This window comes from Stegodyphus dumicola, chromosome 8 (assembly GCF_044657685.1).
Source record: "Stegodyphus dumicola isolate Sdum_Otavi_A_Nest chromosome 8, ASM4465768v1".
NCBI classification, from domain to species: domain Eukaryota; kingdom Metazoa; phylum Arthropoda; class Arachnida; order Araneae; family Eresidae; genus Stegodyphus; species Stegodyphus dumicola.
This window is the reverse complement of record NC_140775.1, coordinates 166,658,825-166,686,308: the sequence shown is the minus strand read 5'-3', so window position 1 is coordinate 166,686,308 and position 27,484 is coordinate 166,658,825.

Below are 27,484 nucleotides of genomic sequence, written 5' to 3'. Positions count from 1 at the left end.
ATATACTATTGGCATGATGGACAAATTCGCGCACCAAGGTCAAGTTGCGTTGAGTTGATGCGTTTTGCGACACGATTGTGCGCGATGTGTATGTTGTCTACTCTGTTTGTAAAGACAATCAGTACAAGGATCCCGGGGTTTAAACCGCAATCCTCTCGACTGTGATCACAAGCGACATCACCGTACCGAAATACGGGCATGTTTTTCTTCCCAAAGATAATTTTTTCTCCTTTAGTTCAAGTTTCGTGACGTCACAGTTTCGGAAAAAAAATGCGTGTTCATTCATATTCACAAGGAGTCTGTCTATTCATACTAAATCGACGATGCTTTACAACTTTGTAATTCACTTTTCTTCCTATCTCGTATCGTTTTCGAGATAGGGACGCTAACCCTGCTGTTTTCCACAAGGTGGCGCTGAGAGCTATCTCATCTAGTACCGCATAGCCTATTTACTATACCTGGACACCACTCTTATGAATATAGCTGCAGCTGTTCGGCAATTAAACGGATGGTACTGAACTTTAGTGGGCACCCTGTATATATATATATATATATATATATATATATATATAATGAAAAAAGATGTAACAATATTGATGGCGTAGAACGTAGAATGTTGAATCTGTGATGAACAGCAAACAAACTCGGCAGTCGAAGCGGATTAAATATTCATCTTTATTTCCATTGAAAAATGCAGCCACAATTTAGTTGGTACTCTGATCTTGCCTATTCAAGAACATTTACATTTTGATACTGTTGCGACAGGAAGACAGCGAGCGAAGTAGCGTCGTCACATCTCCACATACACAGACGTTGGTAGTTGTTGGGTGCCTATCATAAAAGTATGGGACTGCCTATCATAAAAGTAACTGGGAAATGGCTCGTGTCTAGTTACGAAGCGCGTTATATGTGGGTCTGAAATTAACCTGTCTGTACTGACCCTGTGGAAGGACTCGTACATACGAGTACCTGTGAAATGAAATCCCAGTCCTCTTGCCAGTGGATTAGGGCATCCTTCCACGTTGTTCTTTTAATGCTGCTTTTGGGAATCAGCAGTTCTATTTGCTGTGCATCTATGTTCTGCGCGGCCTCCTTTGCGAGTAAGTCTGCCTCCTCATTTCCCTGTACCCCAAATGAGCTTTAATCCAGGATATGTGGAGTGGAGATGCCGGCGATCTAGCTCTCAGAAGTGCTTGGATTTCTGCAATAAGTGAACTGGGATGATAAGGATTCCTTATTGCAAAGATGGCCGATTGGCTGTCAGTGTAAACGCGAAAAGAATTTTGGCTGCTAGTGGCTGCATAAGACAGCGAATGTTTCAGGGCTGCTGCTTCTTGCCTGGAAACAGAGTTGTTTCCTTTCAGGCTCCCTTTCCATGCTGTAAGGGTACCCCCTTGCCTCTTGGCGATGAAGCTGCACCCCACCTGGTTGCCAAGCTTTGAGAAATCTGTATAAATGCAAACTTTTGAGTTATCTTATCTGCAGGCGATGTAGTCGGTATGCGCACGCGCTCCTTTGCCATATTCTGCGGGATGAACTAGTCGTACTGTTCTTTTTTCTTAAAAGTGTGCAGGGATATAATGCTGCCCTCTGTAAAAAACCTACTATCTTAATAAGGTGACTTGCGTAATCGCTGCCTCTTGTTCCGCTTTAATGTGAAGGGGCATTATCCTTTGGTGCGGGATCCAGGTGAGTTTCTCGTCTATTGTGAGGCTCAGAAGGCTCAGTTCTTTTACTCTTTTAATTGTGATATCCCTGAGTTTTATCACAGGGTTTTGGATGATCCTCTGTCTCAGCTTGTGGATTACGAGGTATGCTGAACTTGTAACAGCGAGAATTCGCATCCGAATAACGTCATAGGCTTTATTCATCAGCGTCATGTAAAAACTGAAACTGGTACTTTTCCATTTTGTTGGCGCAGGCGATAAAGTCGCCAAAAATGGCACAAACGATGCCAAACGGAATATCTTCGCTAGTAACATTTTCCGCCTCATTTTCAAAACAAGTCGCAGCCATTTCTTATAAGATTGATTGTTTCTTTCAATATTGGCATACAATTACATAAAACGTTTAGCAGATAGTTAAATTTTATGCCTTAAGGCCATTCGCGGTCATTAAGTCAATTAGGATGCAATCACACCGCTCACCCGAAAGCGAAAATTTAGAAAAGGTAACGTCAAGAGTTAAATTCATAAATTCTAATGATAATGCACTAGCGAAATAAAGCACTGCTGTTTTACATAATTTCTGAGTAAGATTTCGTACGAATTGAAATAATTCTAGCATTCAAACTTGTATTCCATATTAAGATTTAAGTTGAAATTAATATAGATAATTACTGAGAGGGATTAGATTTTTGTAGCGTAGTTTGCGTGAGATGAGATCACTTGGGGTCACATGATATGAACAGGCGAATCAAGATATTGGGCCACGAAAGCATAGTAAATTCTTAAATTAATGTCTTTTTACAAATTTATTGTCTATATTTATTTTCTCTTTACAAAATTTTAAAAGATATTAAAATATTTATGCCTTCAAAATAAAAAAAAATCTTAGAACTACTATTCGTTAACATTTTTAATGTGTATACTGTGTGTTGTCGCTAATAAAGTCTGCTTACCGAGATTTGCGCACGCGAAACGGAAAAGTACCCTGAAATTTTATTTGTGGATTAATTTACAATATCGTTAGGCTGGCCAATATATCATTCTGATCCCCAAGCAATGTGTCCATTGTGTCACCAAGATAGTAAGGCACCCAAACTACAGTCTGTCTATCATAAGAAAACCTCTCGCCAGTTAGTCTACCACTGTCTGTTGCCGTAGAAACGAGCCTTGACCCATTTTCGGTAGGGGTGTCTTGAAGACGAATGATAACTCTTTTCCCCTCAGCCAACAGTCACCAAAAGTAAAATAGCAATAAAGCAACCCTTGGCTCGCCCCTATTTGAAATATACTAAGACTGTTGCTATAGCGACCGCCACCCGCCAGACACTGTGGCGGGATCTGTTCTTCTCGCAGACAGACAGTAGCAATTCAATAGGGGATAGTGATTTCAAACAGTAATACAGTAGGAAATCATTTGTTCGCTTGTTCGCAAGACAGATAGCAAGAACTTCAGTTATCCGGATTACAAACATCTAGAACTCCTATCACCCGCATTACAGATATCCGGAATATAGGTATCTGGAACTAAAATTTATAGGTATTTGAATCTCCAGTTATCTGCCTTTCAGGCATCCCGAATACCAAACAGTATTTTAGTCTTTTGTTGTTATTGCTTATTCTCACTTGTCTGACGTAGGCAACCCAAGCCCATGAAATTTTTCTTGGTAAGGAGCGCTAGAAAACGTCTGACGTTGGCAACAGCCTTGAGCACTATTCAGGTGACAGTACGATTTAGCTCCGTTCCGCCCCCAGTTTTGATAGAGAGCACCCCGGGGGAGGAGAACGAGTCCGAAGGTCTCCCGTTCCACCAAACCACACGAGAGGACTTTCGGCTCGCCACAAATTTAAAGTGCCACCGTGCCGCACCGACATTATACTTTTACAAACATCCATGCCTTCTCCGGGATTCGAACCCGTGCCAGTCAGCGACGCTAACCATTCTACCGGTTGGGCGGCATTTTAGTCTTTTAATTCGAATATATTGACAAAACAATCAAATTGGGCAATACACTCCTGTTTTAAATTACTATTTTTGTGTAATTATTTTTATCAGTTATGCTTTAATGGATTCGATCCATCCATAGGTTGACGGATAACAGAAACTTACGGTTGAAAATGAGATGGTTAATTGAGTTTTTACTACATAATGTACTTGTAGTATAACGAACGCATATTGTAATTAATAGATCCTAATCAAGCTCTCGTTATGCTGGTATGTGTACAACTTAATTAGAATAATTAGGTCACAACTCAATCACTTCAGTTGTGATTTAATTATTGCAGAATACTAAAGTAATTAAATCAGGAAAATTCATTTTAGTAATGTGTGCATTATCGGAATTGATTTTTCCAGAAATTTATTGCAAGAACATGATATCGAATATCGGGTATAATTAAAATATCTTATAAAATTTATAATGTATTTTATAATTATGCAATAAATATCGAATGCAATAAAATTGAATTAATTGGAGAATCAGACTTTTCCTCGGCCATTTGGAAACGTTCCAGGGGCTACTAACTTCTAATATTTTTTTCTCCAAGACATATTGCCGAGTATTAAAATTGCTGTTCCTTAGTATATAATTGCTGGTACACATTTTTTGCGAAATTGATAGTTACCATTAAACATTCGATGCCGTAAAGGAAAAAGATATATAGTTCGATAAATATATAAATACAGATAGATAGAACGAGAGAGAAAAAGAAGATGGAACACTTAAAAGGGAATTCTTAAGGAAGGGAATAGAAATTCTGTTTTGAATGATACCGAGTCACGCACGTTCGCGAGGAAGATAGTTATTTTGTAAGCGATTCTTTTCAACAGGCTGTATAATAAACCATTAAAGGCGGAACTGCGAATGTCAGCTTAAGGTACAGAAAAGAAAGTAATGATCCAATGAAACTAACACTCTCATCAGCCCTTCAAATAAATAAGAATGCAAACTTTCCAGTCATTGTGTTATAGAATACTATTCTACTTTTCTTATTATTTGCTTTTTGTGCATAACATTACTGTGAGACAGCACGACACATCTTAGAGATGAAAAAAAAAAGAACTTTAGCTATAAAAAAAGGCTTTCCGTGAATAGCAGATATGAAAATTGGTTCCCAATTTACCCCGATAATACCGGAGATGATGGTCGCGGTAATATCATGATACCATACCACTATAATATCTAATTTACCGCGACAATACCGGAATGCTATCTCAAAATCGTGATTAATCAGAGTTCAGTTGGGAACAGAGGAAAGAGCATTAATCAACAGAAAAAATTAGTATTTGATTAAGAGAATAAATTAAATTTTTTTACATAAATTAAATGAGCATTCAAAACAAAAGAACAATATTCAAAACGAAAGAACAATATTCAACACGAAAGAACAAATCCAGAGCAAAAGAACAATATTCAAAACAAAAGAAAAATATTAAATCATCAAAAGAACAAAATTCAAAACAAAAGAAAAGTATTAAATAAAAAGAATAATATTCAAAACAAAAGAAAAATATTAAATCATCAAAAGAACAAAATTCAAAACAAAAGAAAAGTATTAAATAAAAAGAATAATATTCAAAACAAAAGAAAAATATTAAATCATCAAAAGAACAAAATTCAAAACAAAAGAAAAGTATTAAATAAAAAGAATAATATTCAAAACAAAAGAAAAATATTAAATCATCAAAAGAACAAAATTCAAAACAAAAGAAAAGTATTAAATAAAAAGAATAATATTCAAAACAAAAAAAAGTATTAAATCAAAAGAAAAATATTAAATCATCAAAAGAACAGAATTCAAAACAAAAGAACAGTATTAAACCAAAAGAACAATATTCAAAACAAAAGAGCAGTATTAAATCAAAAGAACAGCATTCCAAACAAAAGAACAGTATTAAATCAGAAGAAGAGTATTCCAAACAAAAGAATAGTATTAAATCAAAAGAATAGTATTCCCCTCCAAAAAAAGAACAATATTAAATCAAAAGAACAGTATTCAAAACAAAAGAACAGTGAAGAACAGTATTCAAAATGAAAGAACAATATTAAATCAAAAGAATAATATTAAAAACAAAAGAGCAGTATTAAATCAAACGAACAGTATTCAAAACAAGGGAATAATATTTTAAGACTTTTATATCAATGGGAACAACCTATTAGATTTGAGCTAAAATGGATAAACCGAAAGTAATATTTTACTTGAAGTTCTGACTTTCATTGAACGTATAAGATAATCCAAAACTTCTAAAATTCGGTATTTGAAAGGTGTATGTATATGCACTGAGATCAACTTCTTATACTTATGATAAACCGAAAATGGTACTTTTTTTTTAAACTCTTAACAGATTTTAGAGGAAAAATATAGAATCACTAATCGCCGCTTGAAGCGACAACACACAAGGGAAGCTGAAAGTCGCTACTGAACAGCTAATATAGAATCACTGTAATAAAAATTAATCTAAAATAATGCAACACATATTAAAAATTTTCTTTTACGTCTAGACATGATATTTATTTAAGTCAAACCGCAGAAAGGAATGATTTTTGTAAGAGAGTTTCATTTGCAGAACCTCAGAGCTCTTGTAATCCAGGCATATTACTAAAACAATTTCGTTATAAATCTTTCTTTTTATTGCAATAACAAATTACATTTTGTTTACAAACGATCAGTCGAAGTGAGATTTTACTTACAGCTTGTTGCGATTTAAAAAAATAAAAATGGCGAGAGGTCATTTACTGGCCACATCAGATTTTATTTTTGATATTTGCTTTTTACATACATATTCTTTAAGCATTGACAGGGAAGTTGAAGTTTTGGAGTTCGACAAGGAGATTAAACGTTTTATTTTCAGTTGTAGAATGTGCGTCAAGTTGTTAAAAGTGAAAAGATTATGATATTATAAAGACAATTATGTTGCTGTATGTGTTCTTCAACTAGTTTTATTTTAAGTACTTATAAACTGATATTTTCTATAACCATAATATCTCTTTGCATCATTCAAGGTAATATTTATGTGATATTTACTTATACAGGAACATGGAAAAAAAGAGTAGAAAAGTTCCTAAGTATTATATTGCTCAAGAAAGATTTTGTTAGGAAACATTTCGAATTCAGACTAAAGACATCTAGCTATTATTTCTGAACTAAGCAGATTTTAAAAGTCCACATTATAACTCTGAATACTTAAATCACCGGATTTTGTTGGGCTGCAATGTAATCGAATCGAAATACTTCCATAACCAATAAAATCGTTAGTGCACGAATCGGTCAGCATCAAAGAAATAGTCATGCGCATAACATGGCTTCGCGAATTCGAAGACTTTTGACCTTATTTGAATACGAAAAATGTGACCTGATATGTATTTTCTTGACTCGAACTTCCGTGAAGCCGTTTCGGACCTTCAACTTCGTAGGACCATTTTCAGGTCAAGTTCACGGCATTATTATGAACTGCATTATGTTGCAAAGGACTTGACTGACTGTTACGATACGGTGTAAACGAAATTCGTACATATTACCATTACTCTGCGTGTAAACAACTGATTTATTTCGAATAATACAACAGTTCGATTTTCGTGAAGTATACTGTCGTTTTTATTGCAGTAGGTCGCTTATCAGTAACAACAAATGTTCCCGAGACGCTGAAACCAAAATAGGTTATTCTCACGAAATTCTATAGAAATTCTCAGAATTCCATTGAAATGTTGCCTTGCAAAATTATATAAAATTTTTCTAAAGCAGTGGTTTCAGACGCAAATTGCACGTGGTTCGAATGCTCCATCTGAAAGCAGCTGATGAGCCAACTGTTTTTTAAATAAATTTTTTTAACGAATAAAAAATTCAAATTAAATTTTATGTATGGCATATGAGGGCCGGATACGGTTTCAGTTACATATAGGGTAAAATTACATTTATTCAACCACAATACCATTTGCAGTTGTACGGGACAGGACAAAACGTTTTCCAAATGATCGTCAAGCTTGGCGACTTTTGGCTATTTCTCTGCAATTTTGCCGATAAACATAAGTTTCCAAAACAATCGCCAAATTCACGATATATCGCCAATTTAGCAGGATAGCCATTTACTCAATGCTAAATAAACTTGCTCCTGTTTTTTTCTTACTTTTCTGACAAAGCATCGCCTCTTTAGATTTTCATGTTGAATTGTCAACAACAACAAAAAAAAGCTACAATTTTACATAGAATTTTACTAAAATTATATAAATATGTACAAAATTCGTAACAATATGCAAACTCTTCTCATAAGGCATTTGAGGCATACATATTGCGATGTGAACATTTAATATAATACTTGTTTCTAACAAATAATACAACACTAATGTTTTTATATAAATATAAATACAAATTGCTGTTATACTCACTGAAACGTACAAACTCCAAACTCTAATACTAATGCTGGAGAAAAGTGGAGATACATGTTGCACTGCAGACAGAAATTCTTTGGTCATTGTGATACATTATGTTACGCTAGATATATGCTTTACATGCGGATTCTGTGTTATATTATTTCACTTGTTCGGAGATTTGTTGATCAGCCAAGGTAAATTGAAACATGAGTTCGTACTCTGTGTTGTACAATATATAGATTATGATTCCTCGATTCACTAAGTTATTATATTACTTATGCTGATACAATGGAATCTACATACATATGCTGATTTTAAAGATATATTTCGTACATTCAGTCAACATGTTAATATATACAATCTTGAGCACGTTAGGGCTATACAAAAAGTTGTATACCATTTGGTTGTGGGGAGTATGGATTAAACAATATTGGTATGCACTGGATGCAGCTACCTATATGCGTCTCTTGAATACACTTACAAAATGAAACAATATGTGCAGAATGGGCATTATTACATCGCGAACTGAACGTCAGTGCCTACTCGAAATTTGGTGCATTGTATTATAGAAGTGTTCTACTATTTAGATTTGTGGGGAAGTAAACTCTGCACTGCAGGATTCAGCGCCCAGAGTTTCAACTTTGCTCGTGTTGCGCTTTATCGTTTTATGAAATGCGAATTGCTTAAAATAAATTTTTTGTGCGCAGCCATATTTGCTGGATATCTAATATGCCACACTTATGTGAGCTGCCAGATTGTCCTTCCAGGTAGTAGTCTGGTTTTCAGACCCTACTCCAAATACTTGTAGTGGTGTGCACAATGCCTCTCTCAATGAAGATGCTTGGTACTAGCTCATTTTCCGTTACGAATTTCGAGCTGTGGGTCTCAGATCAGTCTTCTGTTGTTGGTTTGTGGAAAAATTCATGGACCTTTCTACCTTGTGGGACTGTATCCAAACATTCCGGCCATTAAGTTTGAGTTGATGCTTATTTTCAAGTTTAATTTGGAAGTTTATGTAAACTTCATTCTTCCTATTCCGTTTTAAGGGCTGCCTCTTTCGGAAGAACGTCTGCCTCTTAATTTCCTTGATGTCCAGCTTAAGACTTAATTCAGAAATGTTGAGGGATGTCTTGGTGTGCTTCGCTGGTGTAGTACTTCGCTCGTGTTTCTATGATGAGCGGGAGTGGATGGTAAGCGTTTCTTAAGCCAAACGTATGGACAGACTGTCAGTAAAGAGGTTTATGTTGTAAGGAAATCGATATACTTAGAATTTGTCTCGAGAATCTGAATCCCCGAAGTCCTATCTTTCTTCTGGAAGAGGATAACCTGGCCTGTTAGGCTTTGAGAAAATAACTCTTCTAGAAGCTGTTAAAATATTTATGTATAAATACAAGCCTTGCTATGTGCATCGCTTTAACGAGGTTATAGTCTCAAATCAAGCCCGAAACTTTTATTTCTGGCGAATGCTCACATTACAGAATTGATTTCATTCCACTTAAATGAGGAATCATTCTCTGTAGGCGTCTCTAGTTGGTGAGCTAACAGCAGCCCGGTAACGAAGTCCTTCTGCTAAGCATCTGTAAATATTACGTTGAAGATACAGGTAAGCGTATCTTCAATTGTTCTGGATGGTTCAGCGCAGGTGAGAAGAGAGTTGAGGTCTTTGGTCATTTATCCACTTTTGCTTTTAGGATTGCTTTTTATATTTCGCCTGAGCTGTTTTTAGTATTTATGCTAAAGGCTTGTGTTTGAACAATTACTCAAGTTTTCTTCCTTTACGCGTGTATGAAGAGCTCGTGTTTTGCTCTTTTGGATTTTGATGTTTTTGTTTCAGCAATTGGCTGCAAGCAGCGGTTGAGGGGACTTGATTTTAAAGATATCATTACTAAAGCATTGCAACTGTTGCAGGAGATTCTTCTGTAAAGTTGTCAAGATTGCTGAAACAGAATAATACAAGACGAGGGAATTCTGTGAATCTCTTTTTTGCTACCGAGTAGCAGGATAGTAAGGAAGTTACCTCCCATAGCTTTCGGCCTAGTTCGAATTGTGGAGAAGACATGAATGCTTGTGTGCCTGTCATATCTCTCCAGTATGGGAGCACATAAAATACTCTCGAACTGAGTGTTCTTCCGTGAGAAAGGGGAACATTCTGTAGGATCTGTACGCAGGTATACGCATCACCCTCGGTGTTCTCCCTGATAATTGGGACAGAGCTATGCAAAATTCTCTTTATCGTTTATAAAAGGCTCTGCCAAACACAAAAGTGCTTATTATCGGTGAACTACTGGTAAGCTACTGAATTAATGGACCAGATCGAGATACGTTAAGATCAGAAGGATCAGAAAAAATAATAACAGATCGCTTTCCTACAGACAGCTAATTGTATTTGACCCTTTAACACTGTACAGTTCCACCCATGGAGGAAGGAAAGAAAGGAGATGCACCAATTGATTTCTGCTGCTCACTCTCTTAAAAATAATGACAGTCCTTCTTTTTTTATCAAAACATTCAGTGCTTTATCAAGATCTATAGGTTCTGACACGTTTGGAGGTAAATAACATCGTAAGTATAAGGATATATATGTAGAATCGGTATTTACTGTCTAGGAATATGATGTTTATAAACTTACTTCCGATGTGGCTGTCTAGGGGCTAATAAACTAGTCCGATTTACAAATAACTTGGATATTTAATGAAACATGAATAGTTGCTACAAACTACAAAGTAATTACATACGTAGAAGGAAATAGATGAATTTACATAGATGATATATACAGATGAAGAGAATCGACTGTCTTTTACAAGTAAACATCTTTCAGTCGCGTCATCGTCTTAATGGCGGAATCGTCTGCCTTCTATCATCGAAAAAGTAAGAGATTTATTTTCACAGCTTGTCGCGTCATCTGATTATAATGAACGATGCCATCCCACAAATGCTCGTGCATCCTGATGGAATGCGGCCTCGCATTCTCGCAGCACCACTGTCTACATCTAGGGATCTGAAAAATAAAATAAAAAAAACAAAAAAAGAGATTTTTAGTTACTATTGATGGAAAAGTCGTCTTAAATGGTTTATTTCAGCCATCTTCCCTTATCATCTTAACATCCTCAGAAATAACGGCGTTAGCTCTTCTTAAATGCTATTTCAGTGTTCGTTCATCTCGAACAGTCTATCTGAATGTATGTATTTCCTTTCTTCTTCCTTTCAAGTTGTCTGGAACAATTCGTCTGGATTCGTCTTCGTATTTACGTCTTCTTAAACATCGTCTGAATACGTCTTCTGAATGCGTCTTTTTAGATACCGTCTGGATACGTCTTCTGAATGCGTCTTCTTAGATACCGTCTGGATACGTCTTCTGAATGCGTCTTAGATATCTTCAAGATCCGTCATTCGAATGCGTCTTCTCAAAATCATCTTCTTTAAGCCGTCTTCCTTCATACATTTCATCCTTAGACCTCATCTTCAGTCTTCTTAAATTAGTTCACGTCTTTAAAACAATAGTCCATAGTCAAATCGGGAGAAATTTGTCTAGTCGGGAAAAACGTCTAAATCAGGAATCATCAAAATCGGTATTTCATTGTCAAAGCCTTTCGAATTTCTTCCTATATCTTCTGAATCTGCTTTTTTGCTTCTTTTTTCTCACCTTCTTTAGTTTCTTTTGTTCCGTCTTTGCTTTCTGTATCAACGTCGTTGTCGTCAGGTTTTCTGATCGACTTCTCCTTTTCAATCTTCTCCTCTTCGTTGGTCTCTGTAGTTTCTTCGTCTCCAGTGGCTTCTTTTGCTTCTCTATTGCAAAGTATTTTACTGAAATTGTTCTAGTAGAATTCGCATTTGATTCATCATCTTTAGCAAATGACTCTTCTTCGCGGAAATTCTTCTCTTCAGAATCTCCTTCTGCAGTGGCGTTTCTCCTCGTTGCCTTAAAAGCTATTTGTATTATGCTTGAGTTTCCTTTTTGCACTAATTCAAATTCATCTTTAATAGCATCCTTTTCACTTATATCAGAATCTGCATCACTCGGGACGTCGTCAGAATTCACAATCAGAAAATCATTGCCACTTGCTTTGATTGTGGATGAGGTATCCAGTTTGATCACATTCTGTACTGTAACAGGAACTATACTAAAAGGATCAGTTTCTGGTTTTGGAAGTAAAAAACCATAATTAACAACTTTTTCAAATCCTTCTTCAGAACCATTTCCATTGCAATGAGCATTTTTCTGCTCTTCAAAATCATTCTCAGATTTCTTGTTTTCTGCGATAACACAAATATTTGATTTAAATAAAGAACTATCAATTTGGAATTCACCTTCAAATCTCTCTATAGGTTTGTTGCCAAATTCCGTTAACTGTAGCTCTGCCGACTTAAGTTCAGGAGAATCTATCTTCTTATGTATATCTTCTCGGATTAGCGTTACTTGACTACCAGTATCAATACAGCATCAATTTGCAAATTACCCAAATTAACAGATTTATGCATTTCTTTCTGACAAGTCTGAGTTATTGGAGTAACAGCTTTGGCATCTTGGATATTTTTAGATGATGTTTTCGAACAATCTACGGCTTTGTGTCCAAACAAATCGCATTTAAAACACTTAAATCCTTTACTCTTATTGTTACACGAGTTAGATTTATGACCTAAATTTCCACAATTATAACACCTCTGTTCTTTACTCTTATTGGGTATAGAACGTGCTTTATTTTGTGTGTTATTACTTGAATAACCTTTATTCTTCGTATCTGGAACGCGAATTTTCTCATAAATTTTTAATTTCTCTTTGAATTCAGAAATAGTTTTACAACCGTACAAAACAATTTTGTTACTACTCTGATCTGGTATCCCATTGATTACGTAATCAAGAATTGATGAATCATCAACAGAACCGCGACTGGCTATTTCACGCATGGCAATTAAATATTCGGAAAGTGATTCACCAGGTTTTAAGTGTCGTTTCTGTAATAAATTATGAAGTTGTGCACTGTTTATTTTAGAACCAAATTCAGATAAAAGATTTTCTTTTAATTTTTCCCATGATATTATACCTTTCAAAGACCTAATAAACACTTTAGCAGAACCAGTAAGCAATTTTTTAGCAAACATAATTTTCTGTAATTCCGATAACTTAAATAATTTAAAAGATTCTTCTAAATCACCAATGAAGGATTCAACTGGATATGTATCAGTGCCATTAAATTCAGAAACAGTTTCTAAGATATCACGAAAATGTAGGGAAATATTGCTAGGCATTATAATGTTTTCATCCACTGAGTTATTTATGGGAGGTGATTCTGACCGAACAGAATTAATATCATTTTTATCGGAATCATAAACACTTTCGTTTTCAGATAACTCATCATCGTCATCACTTTCGGATTTTAAAAGCTTAAAATCACAAAGACTATTCAATATTAAATCACAGTTTTTATCAGGATTTGAATCATAATTAAGATGTAACAAATTACACACAGAAATAAAATCATTTGCAGTAAGAGTTTTAAGTAATTTTTGTTTTGTTTCTTCAATATTAAAATTAGATGGAAAACCGCAAAAGTTACGCAATCTAGCTCTAATTTTTCGATCACCCAAAGTTCCAAACACAATTTGATGTAAAAGTTTAATTGACTTAGTAGGCCCAGTCTTTAAAGAATTTGAAATTCTAGGAATAGAATTTAAGGTTGTCATCTTAATTCACAGTATCGCAGAACACTATTCTTAGAAGTAACAATGTGGAAATAATCGAAACAAAACTTACTTCTCTTCTTTTGTAATATTCATCATGCTTCTTCCTAGGCTCATCGCGGCCTAAGCGCCCAAATCTGTAGAATCGGTATTTACTGTCTAGGAATATGATGTTTATAAACTTACTTCCGATGTGGCTGTCTAGGGGCTAATAAACTAGTCCGATTTACAAATAACTTGGATATTTAATGAAATATGAATAGTTGCTACAAACTACAAAGTAATTACATACGTAGAAGGAAATAGATGAATTTACATAGATGATATATACAGATGAAGAGAATCGACTGTCTTTTACAAGTAAACATCTTTCAGTCGCGTCATCGTCTTAATGGCGGAATCGTCTGCCTTCTATCATCGGAAAAGTAAGAGATTTATTTTCACAGCTTGTCGCGTCATCTGATTATAATGAACGATGCCATCCCACACATATATATATGTAGTTTCTTTTTGTGCAATATTTAAGAGTCATAACTTGGTGAAACAATACACTTTTAAATAGTATTTCATTCTGAAATGAATTAAATGCTTTTGATTTTCCTACGCCACGAACAATTTTAATTTGAATAAAATGATTTTACGAGTTTTCGCAAACTACATTAGAAAGGAATTTTAAACTAATTCGGTTTTATTTTGGTTAAATATTTCAAAAATTAACATCAAAGCTTATTTTATTATTAGCTTTAAAATAATTTGTTATTTACGAGTATTTCCTATTTACAGAGACTCTGTCTGAAATACCGTTCATAATGTATGAAATTATTTTTTGCTTTCTGTGGTATCTTTAAACAAAACATCATAGTCATTCTGTAATTAATGCTTTGTTTAGTTTATTTGAAATTATGGCACCTTTTGTTTTAATATCTAAATATTTAAATATTGCTGCTGATTTCTGATTTCGATTTATTTTACTTTCAAAGAAAATTTGAGAAGGGATTATGTAACGCCTATATATTAAGCCTATTATGTCAGACATTCTCACAGCTTTGCAAATAAAGCACAACACGAAGGAAAGCATATCACACTAATGATATTTTGGAGGCAATTCATCATAAGACGTTGCATAGAAATGATTAAATTCTCATAGGAACAACCGAATTGCTTGCTGAGATCAGCGCTAACCCAGAAGTTGTCAACAATTTTAAAGAATTTCCGTGGATGGAAAATGAAGCCGAGGAAACCACACAAACTGCAAAAGCAACAGGGAGCGAAGGATTTTCAGATATAGAAATAGGAGCAATTAAAGAATTAGTCGATAATGACGATCTTAAACTGACAAAGGAAGTATGGATGATCTTATAACATCAGCAGAGGTAAAAGTAGGGATAGTGAAGAAGAGTCATTGAATGTACAAGCAGTCAAACAGGAATTGTTAAAAAATTTACAGGAATTGTTTGGTTTTTTTTAAAGGATGTTAATCCAAATGAAGTGAGAGAGACTGAAAAACTTTTGCACACCTTACTTACTTCCTTTTACTTAATTAATTGCTTCAGACATTGTCTCAATAAAAAATCACCACATATTTAAAAAAATAATTCTATCATATACTTCCATTTTCAGTAACAACAGAAATATTTTCATTAAAATTTGTTTTATTTTTCTCTTTTAATTACAATATAGGTTTGTATAAATTATAGGTGTTCTTTTATCTGAACTATACATAACCCATTTCCTCCATAGAAAATTAACTTGCGTAACATGATTTTTCCGTATTTGCTGCCCTGATCATTCGGCAAGGGTTTATTGTACATTTTCAGCATGCCAGGATTACATTGGCACTGTTCGAAAAAATATTCCAAATAATGAATATCATCTGAAGATAGAGGTAGAATGGATGAATCCACCATAAATGCTTTACTAAGCTGCAAAATTAAAAATGAAATTTTTGATAAAATAACAATAAAATTTTTGATGATTGATTTGATTTAACAATAAAATTTTTGATGCCTTTAAAATAAAAAAATAATTTTTAAAGAAGTTTCATACTAGCGATAAGTACTAATAACCTTTTAATAATTACTTATGTTCCGCTGAGTTATTAAAAATTTCTCTTGACTCGTTTCTTTTTACTGTTAACATTTCACTCACAGGTAGATTTTTTATTGTTTTGTGAATATTTTCTAAAAATTGCTCCGTTTTGAGAAAAAAAAAAAGGTTAAGTCTATTTAAAAAGAACTTTGTGTAGCTATTGCAGAAAGAAGGACCGGCATGTTCCCATTTATACAGTTAATTTCCAAAGAAAAGGAAGTATATTTATTGCATCTCAGAAACGTGATTCTCAATTTGAATAGAAACTTAGTGGTGGTGAACAAACAGCATGGAATGTATTCCAGCAACTGTGTTAGGGATTTCTGGGGAATAGAAGACGAAGTTAGAGAGTTATGAACAAATAGTGGGGTATCTTGTGGCATCTGAAAATACGTCACACATTCACATTTAAAGTTCTTTCTCTGACTCTTGTCCTATGCCAACGATGAGTATACAGAACACAATGATAGCAAACCATAAAAATAATATTGCTTTGTTCAAATATCCATTAATATTTAATTATTGATTACCGAGTTTTTTCTTTGCTTTATTAACAAAAATGGGAATTTTTAAATTTTGTTGCAATTTGTAAACAAGTGCCAGCCTTAGAAAATCATGTGCATATTCATTCAGAAGGTGAAATTTAGTTTAAAAAATCTGATGTGTACACCACATGACTTCCTTGTACGGAATATTAAATTATACGCATTTTTTCTTGCATTTCATTTAAACTTATTAAATTGAATTAAACCTACTTCGCCGACAGCGCATAAACCACAATAGAATAAATGCATTCTTTAAAATTCCCTTTGTTTACCATAGCGACACTCTGGCGCTAGGTTTACTTAACAGTATTATATTTCGTTCATATTATAACTCAGAATGCACAAAATTTATATCATTTAAAGAATTATCTAATCGTTGCTACATGTTCTATTCAAATACTATAATAAAGCTATAACTATGTATAAAAGAAATTAAGCAAACAAAACAAAAAGAAGCAGTTTTTCAGAGACGATTGAGTATTTCTCATTCAATTAATTCAGTTTTCATTTCGCGACAAGGCAAAAATACATGAAAACTCAAAATATCAGTATTAAAAATTACCAAGTAAATCTTAAACGCTTATTTCCTCGAAAAAATTCCGGAAAGGATTAAGCATGATTTAAATAATAAATGAAGGCGTTATCTTTGTTGTTGCGAAGCTAAGTTTCTCTGGATTGGCAACAAATCTGCTACTCAGCTGTTTCAAATGTAAACAAGAGCAATGGCCGCCATTAAATTAGGCTTAGCGCCACTTAAACAATTTTAAAATTGTTGATAATTCCAAAAATATTGCATACAGATTTACTAAAGTCATAAAACCCTTAACCGGAAGATAAAAACAACATAATTCAATCATTTTTAAAGCAAAAAATGTACAATTTACAAACATATAAGAGTAAAGAAACTGAGATCACTGAGCCAGGTAACAGAGTGGATATATTTATAAATATATTTATATACGTTTGGCGCAGCCGATTGAAGCCAAAATACGAGGTGCATGTTATAGTAGTCTTATATATAAAATTTCAACGTTCTGAGGCTACTCGTTTTTGAGTTATGCGAGATACGTACGTACGCACGTACGTACATACGTTCGTACAGACGCCACGAAAAATTCTCTTCAGAATTCATTTTAAAGCAGTTTTTTAGTATTTTTGGAGGAAAAGAGTCTTTTATTCTGTCCTTACGTACAGATATCACTCAAAAACATCGTTAAATTGCATTCGAAAGCGGTCAAAGTGGATATTTTCGTTGAAATATGCTGCCTGAAGCTTTTCGCGATTACAATACTTCCTTTTTACTTCGTACAAGAAAGTAAAAACGGTTTCACTCATTTTTAGTCCAAATAGGCTTTGTCCCTCAAGGACTATAGTTTTCCATTTGCGATTTCGCGTCGGAACCCTATAAACGGCGTATAGCTTTTCAAACCGTTGCCACCAAGTACCATCCCCCTGTATTATATTTGAAGAAATTAAATAATGAAAAATCTGCATAAATGTATGTATGTTTCTCGCATCGTAATAAAACAACGGTACCTCTGAGCCATCCAGTTTTGAATGACGTAATCCTACTGCGAATATGGGCATTTGAAAGCCTAAATTTGAAATTTGTTTTATTAACGATTTCATAATTTGTAATACTTTAATGAATTTTTGATTAACAAACTCAATGATTTAAAATCGAGCAATACCAACACTCTACGGGGGGGGGAAAACTTTTTATCTCCAGCGCGGAACTGTGCATCAGAAATCTTATATACATGCGGCTTAAGTGTTTGTCGCCGATAGTTTATTGGTTGCTTGTGTAACTGTAAATTGTTTTATTCCTCGTGCAGTGCACGAATATTATGAGAAAACTAAGCCGAGAAAATGAAAAATACAAGAGCACGTGCATTTAACATTTAATACATAAATTTAACATCTGTATATAATAGAATTCGGAAATATGGAATCGGCAAAAACCGGGACCGATGAAAAAACAAATAAAATGAAATAAATAAATATCTTTATTATATGCGGCTTAAGTGTCTGTTTGTCGCCGATAGTTTATTGGTTGCTTGCGTAACTGTACTAGCCAATGGGGTGAAGTTACCACGGCACAGGTTTGCCGTTTCAATTGAGACGTAGACAATTACCGGTAAAACTTGCCTTTGCTATGACCATCAATAAGTCTCAGGGCCAAACGCTTAAGCGTGTTGGCACTTTTTTTACCTGAGCCTGCATTTGGACACGATTAACTTTATGTTGCCTGTTCAAGAGTTCCTGTTCAAGAATAATGGATGTTCCTCTGCAAGGCGAGCTTAAAAATGATGGAAAGATCTGCACAAGAAATGTGATCTTTGACATGTAAATTACATTTTATTATTTAAATCACCTTTATTTATTGAGCTAGCGGTGACTCTTAAGAAATGCACCCTCATTGGTTTCTTTCACTGCACTCTACTTTAAGCAATTAAGCAAGTAGAAGGGGAAAACCTCGTGGGGCAGTAAGCAAAGGGGCGTCCTCGCCGCCTGCCCTGCGTAATTCAGTTTGAATTAGAACAAATACCTTTGCACCTTTTCACAAATAATTTTAATTACAATTTATAATATCTAGAACAGCGGTCATTTCGTATGATAGCCGGGCTTTCTAGTTATAAAGATATGCTAATTTTAAAATTATTTTGCGACATTGCTGTTGAATTGAATTTTATGGTTTAAGTGCAAAGAACACGATACTTGATAAATAAAGGTAACACAGAAAACGTTGAAAAAACGCCCCTTTAGACGTAATTTAAAATCTGAAACCTTTCAGATTTTTTTTAAATTTATTTATTTTTTAAAATAATTTTAGGTATGCCGAATTCCCTACAAGTAAAACGTTTCTTATGCATGTTAAAATGTAACTTAAACGTTGCTGTACCTTATAACCAAGAACCTATCTAAGAAAATAAATTGCATATTTTTTTCAGGAGGTGAAATTTGGTAAGAACAAGCTGACTAATTTCTGTAACGAAGCAAAGAGAAAATTTGTAGGCCAGTAATATCGTTATAATTCACAAATTTTCTTGCTTATCTGCGTGATTTTAGCAGTTAACGTTTTCAACATTGTGCTTCTACTGAGAAGAATGTGAGAATGATATATATGATTTTCAAAAACTTTGATTATTTAAGGATGGCATATCTTCATTGCAAGTAATGGTCATCATTTTGCAGACGCAGTCGACCTTGGCGACTAGTCACATTTAGACGTTTTTACTAAGCGTCTTATATTTTATTTAGAAGGTAAGCTGCTCATTAATGTAATGATCGTATGTTATCATGGCTCTTCCTTGGTTGGAAAATGGCAATAAATATTTATTTTCTAAAAGTTAATTTTTAAATTTACTAATAAGTGTAATATAGGATTACTCCTGGTCTGAGTAAGTGTAATCGACACCGCTTCTTTAAAGTATTAAACCCAGAGAAAAATAACTAGGTTGTTAATATGTATAATCGTAGTACCTTAATTCCAAGCGAAATAGGTTTGTTCACAGAATTCGCGTGCTGTTTTTCATTTATTTTTGTTTTATCTTCTTGTTTTGAGCATTTATTATTGATGATTCTCGTTGGGTCGTTATTTAAAGTGACCGCACGATTTGCCATTAATAAAAACACATTTCTAAACTTGTTTTGTTGACAGAATTCCTGGGAAGGTCGAAAGCACGACATTTCTTCTGATGTTATGATACGACGCGGAGGACTGCGGGCGCCTCTCGATCCCTCAGGCCCTCCTTATCTGCATGCGATTCTCATCTTTATTCACTGGCATCACAATAATAGAGCTACTAGCAGCATCGATCAGAATCTTTCATTCTCATATGCCTCCATTCCATATTGACCTTCAAGTCAACTTCGCAAGATCAAGGATTGATATGTCTTGCCTTTCGTAAAATATGTCTTAACTTTCGCAATTTTTATTCATCTCAGCAACTGTGTATTGCAATAATTTAGCAAGTGAAGCATCGAAAAAAGAAAGAGACAACATGCATAAGATGCCACGTAATAAATATCATAATTTAAACACGGAATAACATTTTTTCTCTTTCAACATTTTTTTCCCGTCCTTCACATTAAATGCAATTCGTGACAAAAAGTTTATTCTATGGCTTAAAATTAACACCTGGTAAATGGCGACCATTGTTAGCCACGATTTGAAGTGCTCTATCTAGGGAATTCTCTATTCTTGTTATTCGAATTTTGGGTCCTGACTCTTACATTTTTTGTCTAAAATTGCCTTAAGCTGTTGTGCATGGCATACGTATTTTCCTTCATGTAGTCCTAGTGAAACAAAATCTGCAACTATTAAATCTGGTGATGGCGATGGCCAGTTAAACTTCAAATACTGGGAAGAGATGTGAGTGCCAAAAAGAAAATTTTTTTCTTGAAAATATTGAAGCAAAATTGGCAAACTGTTGAAGCACGAGTCGCGTCCCGAACATTAAAGAAGCTGCGATATGTTCTTGGAAGATAATAACAGGGTGTTTATTTTCGAATTAAAACCGAATGACTTTCGTTCATTGCTTGCTAGCTGGCCTTTTCATCATGAAATTTCTAAGTGTTGTCCGTACAGTCCTCAAAAAGGAAAAGAAAAAAAAATATTATTTAAATCTTCACAGTGGAATGTGCCAACTATTTAGGCAAATTCTTCTATGCTTTTGGAATCAGACAGCTGTACATAACACTTGCAATTAAATCGTACCGAGAACAGAATAATTTTCCTTTCCATAAGTTAATACAGTGGAACTGCATCATAACAATGTGAAAATTGAGATTCTCTAATTTCTGACAGTGATGATGGGAATTAGATAAGCAGATTAACTAAACTCATCTTGCGCATCTTTGAAATCAGCAGAGTTGCTGTTGTACCCAAAAAATTACTTCGAAGCATAAATTTGTCTTCAGTGTCGAATTCGGTTTTATTGCAAATCTGAGGAATGACATGAATATGATATGATTGAAAACCTTTAATAGTCAGTCTGTTCGCATAATTCAGTCCGTTTTTAACTCAGTGTTACTGTTTTATTGATTGTTCTTTACTTTCCTGTTCCTTTATATGAAGGATAAGTTGGAAATGACGGTCAAGGGATATTTGTGGTTCAGGCTGGTTCAGGTTATGTTAAAAACAAAACTGTCAAAGGAAATTGGAATCACCCAACGAAACGCTGAAATATGAATGAGGCTGTATTATCACAAATCAGTAAAATGTCCAGAGACACAAGGAAAAAGTCAAAGCTGTAGCAGATTCAGTATTAACCAGGGGAACGGTGTGGAAGCCTACTACATATAATAGATGTTCATTTCACCCATTACGATGGTCAAATTGAGGCTATTTATATTGTATTAAAGCAAGTGGCTATCCGGCCTTCGTCATTCTGCAGAGCGGTTATTTTGTCAGACTCCCTGTCTGCTCTTCAATCTCTTGCAAATACACAATACATAGATAGTACTCGTTTATTGGAGTCAACGTCAATCTCTGTTTCTTTCCAGTGGATCCCAGCTCACTGCAGGATTCTTGGGAACGAGGCTGCCGACTTGGCCAAAAGAGTGCAAGGATTCTTCAGGGGCTTTTAAAAAGCCTCTCATTTCAATCAAACTCCTTGAAAAAGAAGCTATGCCTCCAGGATAAAGCAGAGAGCACAGTAGGACGCTGCTGGTCAGCCATGGGCCTCGCTGCTTGAGGATACACAGTTTACTCCAGATTATCCTAGTACAGCTGTGGCCCTTTCCCTTCGTACTATAGGCCATGACTGTTTGACGGTATACTTGTATTGGCTTAGGCTTTGTGATCTTCCCTTATGTCTTCTGTGCGTACAACATCAAATTTATGATGCTAATCATCTTGACTCGTGCTCTGCACTTGTGTTTTTAAACTGTTAAGTTCAGAAATATTGTAAGATCTAATGGCTTCATAGCCAACGTTCTGGGAATTTGTAATGCATAAATCACAAATCAGTAGATTTCATGAAAAACAAAGCCAGTGTACAACAGCGGTTTACACGACAGTTGATAGTGCAGACTGTGATGCCTCAGTTTGTTTTAGTTTGCCGTCGCAACTGAAATATAATTATGTTTTCTCAATTTAGTATTCTTTTCTTTGTTGGAATTTTCATAAATTTGGCAGGAATCGACACTGCTTCTTGGGAAGAGTTGAACAAATACAGAAATTTGTCTGCATCAGGGAAGGTATGCATTGTATATAATGTTTGTCAGTGACCAATTACCCATCAATTCTTTTATACTTCATTTTGTATGGATTACAGTCATCAGGTTTTACATCATTCTCGTAATTATAAATATTCTTCCCTTCATTACAAATTGTTATATTTCTATTGCAATAACATATGTATATTTAAGGCAGATTAATGCTATCAAGAACTGCCTGGGAAGCATTTTAACTCTCAAAATAAAAAAATAAAAAAACAATTAAAAAGATATGAAATCTTTCATATTTTATAATACGCCCAAAGGGGCTTTTTTTAGGGTTTTGTGTCTTACCTTTATTTATTAAATATCATGTTCTTCGCACTTAAACCACATAAAATTAAATTCAACAGCTGTATCAAAAAATATTTAAAAAGTTTTTTTTCTTTTTTTTTTAGTCCAAAGGGATTTGAATCCCGAAGGACTATTAGTTTCGTTTTGGCATTTTGCGTCGGACTCATAAATGTCGGTTCACTTTTCAAACTGTTGCCACAAAATGTTAGAGTCCTGCATTATATTTGAAGAAATTAAATAATGAAAAATCTGCATAAATGTATGTATATTTCTCGTATTGTGATAAAACAACGGTACATAGAGTCATCGAATTTTGAATAACGTTATCCTCCAACGAATATGAGCATGTGGAAGACCAAATTTGAAATTTGAAATTTGTTTTATGATCGATTTCCTATTTTTTAAAACTTTGACGAATTTTTGATTAACAAACTCAAGGATTTCAAAGCGAGCAATGGCAACGTTGTGCAGAAAAAACATTTTTATCTCCAGCGCGTGAGTCTCTGTATCGGAAATTCTAAAGATATGCTCGTTTTAAAACTATTTTGCCATATTGCTGTTGCACTGGATCTTATGGTTTAAGTGCGAGGAACATGATATTTAATAAAGAAAGGTAACACACAAAATGTTAAAAAACGCCCCTTTGGACGTAATTTAAAATCTGAAACATTTCAGATTTTTTTTTTCCCGTACAGTGTTGCCATTGCTCCCTTTGAAATAGTTGAATTTTTTAACCAAAAAACTCGTTTAAGCAGTGTCCAAAAGTGCCCAAATAAGCAGTGTCTATCAAAAACTTAAGTTTTACAAAATAGGAATTAGATAATAAAACATAGTTGAAATTCAAAATTCGGGCTTCCAGTTGCCCATGAATTACGTTATTCAAAATTTGATGGCTCTAGGTATCCTCGGGTTTTGACAGTGCGAGAAAAATACTTACATTCACACAGATTCGTCATTATTTAATTTCTTTGAATATAATACAAAGCGATAATATTTGGTGACAACAAGTTAAAAAGTGATCCGCGTTTTTATAGTGAACCGATGCAAAATGCCGTTTCGAGAGTATTAACCCTCCTGGGCTAACTATTCTTTTTGCTAAAATTGCAATTTCAAGACCAATAACCCGTCTGGGATAACGCTTCTTTAGGCACACATATTTCGACAGCATTTATGCTAACGCCCTTGGGGCTAAAAATAAAACAGCATAGCTTTAGAATTTCCGATTGACAGTCTCGCGCGCTGGAGATAAAAATATTTTATTCTGCATATTGTGCTGCAGCTGCTCGTTTTGAAATCGTGGAGTTTGTTAATCAAAAATTTGTTAAAGTTTAAATATATGAAATAGATAATAAAACAGATTCGAAATTGAAAATTCCGGCTTCCAGGTGCCCAGTTTGGGTGGAGGACTACGTTATTAAAATTTTGATGACTCTAGGTATCGTTGTTTTTCCACAATGCGAGAAGCATGCATACATACATTCATGCAGATTCTTCATTATTTAGTTTCTTTAAATTCAATACAGGGCGATAATATTTGGTGGCAAAAATTTTAAAAATGATTCGCCGCTTATAGTGAAGTGCCACAAATGTCGTTTTGAGACAAATAGCCCTTATGGGCTACCGTCCCTTTGGGTTAAAAATTAAATTGACAAGGACAGAGAATCTCAGGAAAACAAGAAAATCTCGCTTAACAATATTTGGCATTAAGTTCTTAACATTATGAATTTTCTTAAATGGATTCGGGTTTTGAAATATTTAAATAATAATAAATATTAAAACTGTCAATGCTTCAATGTTTATCAATTATTTTTGGCAATGAAATTCTATAAACAGACGTTATTCAAGAAACGAAGAGAACGTGGAAATAATAATAATAACAAAGCTTTATAATTCTGAAATAATGAAAACTTTTCCTTTATTCTCGTGTCAAGAAATTTTCTCACTGCATCTTAAAAATTTATCACTTTAAATGTTTTATTTCAGTGAACTCAATTCATTAAAAATTGAAACAATATGAAAAAAGCTAGGTATTTAAAAACTCAAAATGAGTTAAAGAGACTGCTTAGTTTTCTGAAATCCCCCAAAAGATTTATATTTGAAAGAGATAAATTTATTGAAAAGAGAATATTCTTGTTTAAATTACCATTGGTACAGTAAGTAGTTCTTTACCTTGCCAACAACAGAATTTATTATGAACAGCTAATCAAAAGAACTGGAGCACAGAGAGAAAGAATGAGACCAAATAATACCTAATGTTGCTAACCCATGGAGCTAAATCTTACTGTTGAATGAAATTAAAATGCAACTCTACAAGAATTTCAGTTTTTAATAACTCCCGAATTTGTTCCTGCATTTTGATTTCGAACATAAATATGAAGTATTTAAAGTAGAAAAATTTAAAGAAGAAAGTATTTAAAATGTAAATTATCCTTCGAACAGAAGTGAAAAGGAATTCTTAAAGATAATTACAGTGTGAATATTAATTTTACCATAATTATTAGCCTTATGAAAACGGTGTTGCAATGTAACGAAAAGTAACTTTACAGTCAACCTATTATAGAGTTTTAAAAATCTACATCATTCTGGACATTTCTAGTAAAAAATAACGCACCTTACAATATCTTGTTAAGAAGACAATTTTTTTTAAATAATTAACTTACGTTGTATCGAGCTACCTGGTTTTGTGAAAGCAAACGATAACTATGAGACTGAGTCATGCTGGGCAACAAAATTTATTTATAACATATGGTATTTATATATCTAAATGAATACAATAACTTCTCTTTGAGGTGTTAATAAAAAATAATGCAAATATTAAAATACTCCAAGCGGCCAAAAGTTTGACCTCAAAATTCTAAATTTTCCCCAAAAGAGCACAAAATAAATGCTATTTTCTTCATTGCTAATCATTCCAGGTTCTATAATGCACAGAATAAGCGACCGCAAGGAACCCTAAGGAATGATGCGGTATAAATTGGTATAAGTGTTAGTGGTATAAAGGTATGAATTGTGAATAAGAATGATGGAATTAAAAAATATAGAATAAATCTAAATTTAAGGATGTGTATAATATTTTAAAATATGACGATAAGATTAAACGAAATTAAACAAAATTTAAACGAAAGTGGCTCAATTATTTTACAACTCAAATTTTGCGCAAAAGTGAGCAGTAAGGTTAACAAAATATATTAGTTCCATAAAATTAATCAGAAACTTAATTGTACACAATGTTTCAGGTAACAACCTTGTTAAACATTATTAAACATTAATAAACATTGATAAGTTGAAAGCGCGCCCAAGGCACCCACATTTTTTTCTCTTCGTATTTTCTATGTAAGATAAGTCCAAAGTGATTCGCTTTGTACCTTAAGGGGTGTTGGAACCCCAAAATCTTCAAAAAATTGTGATTTCGGATTTTTGCATTTTCAAATTCTCTACACTTTTATCTTTCTAAAAATACCATTCTTTAATCTCTATGAAAATTAGAACTGTAAAAAAAATCTAGTTTTAATTTGTCATCGACTGCTTTGATCAATGAGGATTTTTACATTTACATTCATTAAAGTTTTACAAAATATGAAATCGATAATAAAACAAATTTCAAATTTTGGCTTCTACTTGCCCATATTTGCAGTAGGATTACGTCATTCAAAATTCGATGGCTCTAGGTACCGTTGTTTTATCACAATGCGATAAACATACATACATTTATGCAGATTCTTCATTATTTAATTTCTTCAAGTATAATACAGGGCGATAATATTTGGTGGCAACGATTTGAAAAGTGAAACGGTCATTTATAGTGAGTGATTCAATGCAAAATCGCAAAACGAAAACAATAGTCCTTCAGAGAGAAAGCCCCTTTGGACTAATAATTTTCTACGCATTTCAGACAATGTATTAACAAGTAGAAAATAACTAACAAAAGGTAAAAAATAAGGCACTTATTTTTTAAAAAAGGAATATATTCAATCGCATGTATGTGTATGCAAAAAAAGTCATGTACGTTTTCTACTTACATACGCTTGTGAGCTTGTGACATATGTATTTATTTTTTATAAAATAATTTCTAAAAACAATGCAACTGCGGAATTTTCATCTGGCATTTGAGTTTTACGTCTTTTGTGAAGCCAAGATTATCATCAAAGGTAACTATATGATATTAACCCTCTAACTAGTAAGGGATTTGCATGTAAAAATTCGAAATTTCTGAAAAAGCAGTGAAATAGAAACTTTTATTTCCTATTTCAAAATTTTTCTGCATTTTGCACCTATACCCTTTTACTCCCAACTTGATGTTTCGAATATATTTCAGGTACCTATATATACTTAATTAACAATATTAGGAAAAATATTATTTTACGTATATATACGATTCAATGATTTATTCTCATATAAGACTCAAACTAGATACGAGGTGTCCGCCGATAACATCGCGGCAAAAACATCGTGGAAGAAAACGTCGCGGAGAAAACAACGCAAGGCGAAAACGTCGTGCTACAAAACATCGTGGGAGAAAACATCGCAGTTCTAAAACATCGTGGTACAAAACATCGTCGTAGAAAATGAAGCGGTTCAAAAACATCGCAGTTTAAAAACATCGTCGTCGAAAATATCGTGGTAA